Source organism: Pteropus vampyrus, unplaced genomic scaffold (assembly GCF_000151845.1).
Source record: "Pteropus vampyrus isolate Shadow unplaced genomic scaffold, Pvam_2.0 Scaffold36, whole genome shotgun sequence".
Classification (NCBI taxonomy): domain Eukaryota; kingdom Metazoa; phylum Chordata; class Mammalia; order Chiroptera; family Pteropodidae; genus Pteropus; species Pteropus vampyrus.
In genome coordinates this window covers 7953356-7960302 of record NW_011888817.1, presented here as the reverse complement: position 1 = coordinate 7960302, position 6947 = coordinate 7953356, and the positions used below count along the sequence as shown (strand labels likewise).

At 46.9% G+C, this 6947-nt stretch overlaps 1 long non-coding RNA gene across 1 annotated transcript in view; it reads left to right on the top strand.

Moving 5' to 3' along the window:
- LOC111738191 overlaps positions 1–3702 on the top strand; it is a 5567-nt gene extending 1865 nt beyond the window's left edge. The window contains exons 3-4 of the long non-coding RNA XR_002779747.1: positions 1765–1834; positions 2369–3702. This is a non-coding gene — a long non-coding RNA (uncharacterized LOC111738191). The remainder of the gene's footprint in view (positions 1–1764; positions 1835–2368) is intronic.
- The last annotated feature ends 3245 nt before the right edge of the window (positions 3703–6947 follow it).

Below are 6947 nucleotides of genomic sequence, written 5' to 3'. Positions count from 1 at the left end.
CTTCCTGAGGCTTTAGGCCACCTGACACAGACAATAGCAGCCTCCCTCAACCCTGGGGTTGTCCTGGGCTCTCCAACCTGGAAGCCCTGAGCTTTCTCTGCTTGTGGGTTTGCTCACAGCTTCCAAAAGGCAGCAGAGTCATGGAGAAGGGCACAGACCTGGTCTCTACCCTTCTGTAGCTATGCGACCTTAAGCAAGTCAGCGCACCACTCTGAGCCTCAATGAGATGTTGCAGTAATGCCTACCTTGTGGAAGTTTGTTGTTACAGTGTCTCAAGTCTCCATTCCTCTCTGTGTTCGCATCCCTTGTAATGTGCGTTTTTAGCTCTTACAGTCAAGAAGTGGAGTGTCTTCCCCGCCCCTTAGATCTGGGCTGTCCCTGTGACTTATATGGTGGAAGTGACATGGGAGCCCAGGCCTCCAAAAGCCTTCTGATCCTTGAGGCCTCCATGTGGACAAACCCGGGCTACCTGTTGAAGAATGGAAGACCATGTGGAACAGAGTCATCTCATTTGTCTCAGCCACGACCAGCAAAGCCGACCTGCAGCTGACCCCCAGGCTGACCGCAACTGCATGAGAAGTACAGCCAAACTCAGAATAGAAATGCCCAGCCGACCCACAGGCTGGTAAGATAAGTGAATACTTATTGTATTAAAGTATTATATTTTTGTAGTTGGTTGTTACACAGCATTATTTTGGCTGACACATCTTCATGGGGTTCTTGTGAAGATGAAAGAAACTAGTAGGTACAAAGTGTTTAGAATCACTATTGGACACACGGTAAGCCCTCAATGGACATTTCTTCCAGGCGCTTGTCCTTGTCATTGAGGGAAGACATGGGTGGGTAGTACCTTCTGCTCACAATGTCTCTCCCTAACGTCATCATCAGCCTGGACACCATGGTGCTGCTTCTCAGGAGCTGTGCAACCTTATGCAAATGCCTTCACCTTTTTGAACTTGAAGGTGGGGATGCAGGTGTCTGCCTTGCAGACTTGTTGGGACCTCCTTTTGCAGCTGTGACTACCAGGCTGAGTCATCCAAGATCCTGCCCCAGGACTGTGGAGGTGGGACCCAAAAGGAAGGACACTCTTTGAGGGTGGCCAGGATGAGCCATATTCCAGCATATGCGTTGAATGACTGAGAGACCGCCATGCCGACATGGATGCCCCCTATCTCCATCTCCTACTCCAGTGGAAGTTGCCTTCTCCCTTTAAGCTGAGGTGCTCACTCCCTCCTTCAGGTTTCCTTGTTCCTTCACTTCCCTCCATCACAATTCACCTCACTGTGGCCTCGGGATTGTTCTGGAAATGCAGCTACTATCATATCAATTCCCTCTCTGACCTTTAGTGTCCACTTAAAACACTTCGGTGGGATCCTGCCTTTTTTTTTTTTTTTTACGACAAAACCCCAAATCTCTTTGGTGGCATTTGAGGCCCCATATAGTCTGGCCTTTGCCTCCCCACCTCCGGCCTCATTTCACACCAGACTCCTACCCACAATCTGCCCTCCAATCACACAGGCCTTGGAGGTGTCCGTGGTTCAACAGCTATTCACCCATGGAGACTTTGCACATACTACTCCCCTGTCTAAATGTTCCCCCTCACCCCCAAATTCATGTAACTCCTATTCACTCTTCAGATCCCAGATTAGCTGTTCGAGCCTGCCGAGACGCCTCTGTGACATGCTGACCTAGCACTGTATAACCTTGACTGCGCTTGTAACTTACACATCTTGGTATCCTTGATTAATCTCTGTTTCCCTCTAGACTGTGAGCTTCACAGGGCTAGGATCATGGCAGATTTACTGAATTCCCTTGACACAGCGGCTGTTGCGTAGTAGGTGCTCAACAAATGTGTTGAATAAATACGTGACTATTGTCACTGCAGTATCTCCATCTGTTAGGACACTTCTCATCCCAAGAAAGGGATGACAGTCTCAGGCATCCCCATAACGTAATGCCCACCCCAGCTCAGGGTCTGCACCCCACTGGCACCAGTAAATATCTGTTGAAGGAAGGAAGGGAGGGTGGGCAGGAGGCAGAGGGGACTTGAGATTTAGAAAAATTGCTGACTCAGCTTCCAGGCCCTACTGGAAAGTGGCAGGTGCTGAGAATGATACATCTCCCACCCACTCGGGCATCTGGCTCCCCATATAGTCCCTGCTGCTCCAGCCCCACCAGTGCAAGGAGAAGACCCCACAGAGCAGGTGAGCTGATGTCTATTTTCATGCTACGTGGTGTTGTATTGCTTCTGCGGGCTCACGATGGGGAAATGGGCTGTCAACGTGGCTTTAAAAAAGATCGGGAAGGAAGACATGCTAATTTCCTGGTTGTGGACATAATGGGGGATTCTTATCTTTGCTTTACACAGGGAGTTTGCAGAGGAAATCCCCGGGCCTGAACATTTCTCGAGCTGATGAGACACGGCGGGGATTGTGTCTGGTCGGGCCGACTGGCTGATGGAAAGTGGTCTAATGGCCTCAGAGTGCTTATGAGACCATTGTCCCCTCACGTCAGACTTTCATCAAAAATCCAAGGGCTGACTCTGAAGACCAGCCTGTGTCATGTTTGTCCTATCCCCGAGCCCAACATGTGGCTGGGGGAATGGAAGTCACTGCTTGCCTGGGCCTGGTTCATTTGCTGACTCCAGAGCCAGATGTGTGTTAAACCCTCACCCGATAACCTTGAGGAAGAGAGGAAGGTCAGGAGGTCCCTAAAGGAAAGTCAGAGGAGGGGGGATGGATGCGAGCAGGCAAGAACAGCCATTCAAGACCACTGCATTGCAAACATAGAGGCATAAGTAGGTTAAAGTTCAAAACCGACTAAATGAAAATCAGAAAACCAATGGGGGAAATCAAAAAAAGCAAGTGCTGTTTTTTTTTTTTTTTTTGAGACAATAAAATGAATAAACCCCTTATTAGACTGGTTAAAGAAAAAAAGACAAAATGGCCAACATCGGGAATGAGAGCAGTGATGTCACTATAGAGTCACAGACATTAAAAGCATGAAAAGGGAATGTTATGAGCAACTTAATGCCATTAAATTCAGTAAGTTAAATGAAATGGACAAATCCTTGGAAAGACACAAATCAGTAAAGCTTACTTAAGAAAAAATAGAGAAACTGAAAGCCCTTATCTGTTTAAAAAAATATATAAAACTGTAGTTGAAAACTTTCTCACAAGGAAAACTCTGGGCCTAGATGGCTTCACTGGTGAATTCTACCAAATATTTTAGAAAGAAATAATACCAATTTTTAAACAAGCTCTTCGGGTAAATCGAAAGGAAGGAAATGCTTTCAAACGCATTCAACGAGGCCAGCCCCACTCTGTTCCTCAAATCAGAAAAATGTTTTATAAATAAAGCTAGCTAGAGGCCAACATCTATCATGAACACAAATGCAAAATTTCTATGTAAAATTTTAGTAAATTGACTTTAAAAATACAAAAATGATGTGTTATTATATGACCAAGTGTGGTTTATACAAAGAATGCATGTTTATTTTAACATTTGGAAATTAGTCAGTTTTCAAACAAACCGAAAAAGAAAAAATCATATCATCATCTCAACAGATGCAGAAGGATATGACAAAATACAACACATATTTCTGACAAAAACTTTCCGCAAAGTAGAAATAGAAAGATATTTTCTCATCCGACAAAGGGCATCTACAAACAACCTACAACTAACAACATACTTAATAGTGAGATTGAATGTCTTCTACCTGAGATTAGGAATGTGAGGCAAATGACTGTTTTCACATCTATTCAGCATTACAATGGAGTTTTGCCAAAGAAGTTGTTTAGATTAGAATAGAAGAGATAAAACTCTCTTTATTCACAGACAAAACAGACGGTCTATGTTGAAAATCTGATGGAATCTGCAAAAAGTTATGATAACTAATGAACGAGTTTAGTAAGGTTGCAGGATATAAGACTGATATACAAAAAACAATTAAATGTATTCACATATCCTAGCAGCGAACAATTGGAAATTGAAATTAAAAATACTATTTAGTAGCATAAAAAATAAATAAAAAATAAAAAATAAAATACTTTGGGAGAGAGCTGATGAAAGGTGTGAAAGACTTGTGCATTTCAAACTATAAAATGTTGTTGAGGGAAATCGAAGAACTAAATATATGGAGAAAAATACTGTGTTCATGGGTCAAAACGCCATATTGGTAAAATGTCAATTTTCCCTAAGTTAATCTATAGATTCAATAAAATCCTGCTTTGTTTAGGCGCTCAGCCTTCCATACTGGATGCTCCCACACAGAAATTTATAGATGTTGGGACAAATGACACACAGGCACTAATGGATGTGAAATAAAGTTTAAAACTCACATAGTGAACAACAGAAAGATTACCCAAAGAATAAGTCTTGGTTCGAAGTGAAATAAGATCAAGGGTATGTGTACGGCTTTGCGCAATTACATATCACAGTCAGGCTAACATTTTTTCCCTCCCTTCTTGTCTCCCAGAGAGAGATGATCATCCATGGAAACTGCACCACTGGGCAAGACCTCACCGCCTGAGCAGGGAGAGTGCTAGGAGAGCATATGGCCCACCCTGCTCATGGGGAAGGGAGTCCCAAGTAGAAGGAACAGTAGAAGCAGCTGGGGAAACTGAGGCCCATAGTGGGAAGGCAACCTACCCAAAGTTACAAGGTAAACTGGTGACAGAACAGAGACCAGGATTTGCCCTGACTCGTGTTTGATGCTCTCAGCTCTGCCTTAGTCACGCTGATCCCAGGCCTGGGCTGCAGTCCAGAGTCCCAAGCCTGGAACGAACGAGGAAGAGGCGAGTTGGGCAGAAGGCATGGACCTGGGTGGAGGGAGATGAAATCAAGCCCATGGAGTAAATGCCTCATGCTGGGGCCCCTCAGGCTTTGGAGAGAACAGTGAATGAGGGTCTCCCCAGTCCTGACTGGGGCCGATGGACAGACTTGAACCTGATGTCATAGCAGTCTGGGGTAAAATTTTCACGGGCTCACAGTGAAATGAGAAAAATCAGGCCAATATTGACTCTCGGTATAAGGTTGCCAACTGTTAACACCTCCCAAATGAGAGTCACTTGATCTCAGTTTGGGAAATGTCATGTGAAGGCATTTAAAAGTCAGTGTGATTTAACGAGGAACTTTTGCAGAATTGGCTGGACTTTCTTGAGAGCCTGAGCCTGGTGTTAGGTGGTATGAGTTTAGGTTTGCTCTATTCCTCTGACATATGATGTAATAAATCTCCTGGTCTCAGATGGAGCTTATATTCTGATGGGAGGGACAGAGATAATGAACAAGCAATAATCTCGAGCAGTGAGAAGTTCTATGAGGAAATCGAACAGGTGGAGAGGCGGAAGTGAGAGGGTGGCAGTGTATCCTCTGGGGTCCTAGCAGGGGACAGATGACATGACAGTCAAATCAGGCATCTGAGGGGAGTTTGAAAGGGACACTGTTTATGAAAGGTGGGCAGGGAGTAAGGAAACCCCAGAAAGGGGCTGCATTCCCCCCACCACCCCAGTGTTGACAGGGTGAGGGAAGGAGCAATTACTCGAACCCAGAGATGGAGAGAGCTGGGTGAAGGGATTGAATGAATGCTGGGGGAGGGGTAGGGAGGGCGGTCACGTGATAGGAGCCGAAATTCTCAAACCGGGGCAGAGCCTGCCCTTGTGCCCTGCAGGGAGGGACCAAGGGGGATAAAACACCCCGACCTTCTTCTCCTTAACCTGTCTCCTGCTGGGGCTCCCCATTGATTGAACCCACCTTGGAGTCAGAGCGACGTGGGGGCCCCTTGATGTGGCTGGTATGGTCAGTCCCTCTGGAGCACAGAACAAGGGGACAAGGGTAGAGTGAGGACCTGGAGGGGGGCATGAGGGACCCCTGGTGTGGAGGGGGCATGAGGGACCCCTGGTGCAGGGGAGAAGTGTTACTTTATTTAGTACTGTGCTTGAACCAGATAACTTGGAGGAGACAACATTGGAGTTGGCATCTGAGAATGAGACGGAAGGAGCCAGGGGAAGGGAGTTCCTAGTGGAGGGAACAGCAGGACCAAAGGAGTGGAGAGGCAGGCAGGGGCCATATCCCACATGTCATGTGGTGGGAGCTGGAGTTTCTTTTAAGCTTAGTGGGAAGCGCTGGGTGAGTTTGAAGCAGAGGAGTGATGTGATCCAACCCTCTGTGGGGGGAGTAGCTTGGAACCAGGCAGGGGTGGAAGCAGGGGCCAGGTGGGCAGCGGGCTACAGCATGTGAGAGGCCTGGACTAGGGCAGAGAGCTCAAGAGCCATGGTCAGAGTGAAATGTGTTTTGGAGAGAGAATCTGGCCGATGGGTCAGATGTGAGGGCGGAGGACAGGAGCAATCAAGGGGACTCCAGGGCTTAGGGCTTGGGTGAGTGGGGGTGAGGCGAGGCTGTGCACTGAGCCCAGTAAAGCTGACAGTAAGAGTCCTGTTTGGACATTAAAATTGAAGATGTCTTTGCGGCCTCTGAGGGAAAATGCCAGGGCAGGCCGTTTAAATCTGGAGTTAGTCATTTAGAGGACAGGAGTTTGCATTTGAAAAGAGGGTTCTTTTCTTGTTATTTCTATTAACTTTATTTTAATAGAAAGATTTGTTCATTCTTAATGCTTAAAAACGTGTACTTACTAAGCAGTTTTCTGCTCTGGGCACTGTCCTGGGAACAGAAGCTATGCTGGCTGCTGGTCAGGGGAGACCCCAGGAGCAGGGGCTCAGGCAGGGAGAAGATACAGGTGATCTGACCCCCTCCCTGAGTCCCCAGTGTCCTTTTGGGGGGACTGGGGCTGGGCATGGCATCTGTAAAGCAGGTTCCTTGTGTCCTCTCTGAGGCTATATGCTGGGTGACCAGGGTTGGTGTCTGAACCCCTTTGGCCTCAGCCTGAAGTCAGGCCCACCCGACCCTCTCCTGCCCTCAGCACCTCTGAGCTAGGGGTTCTCTAGGGAGCT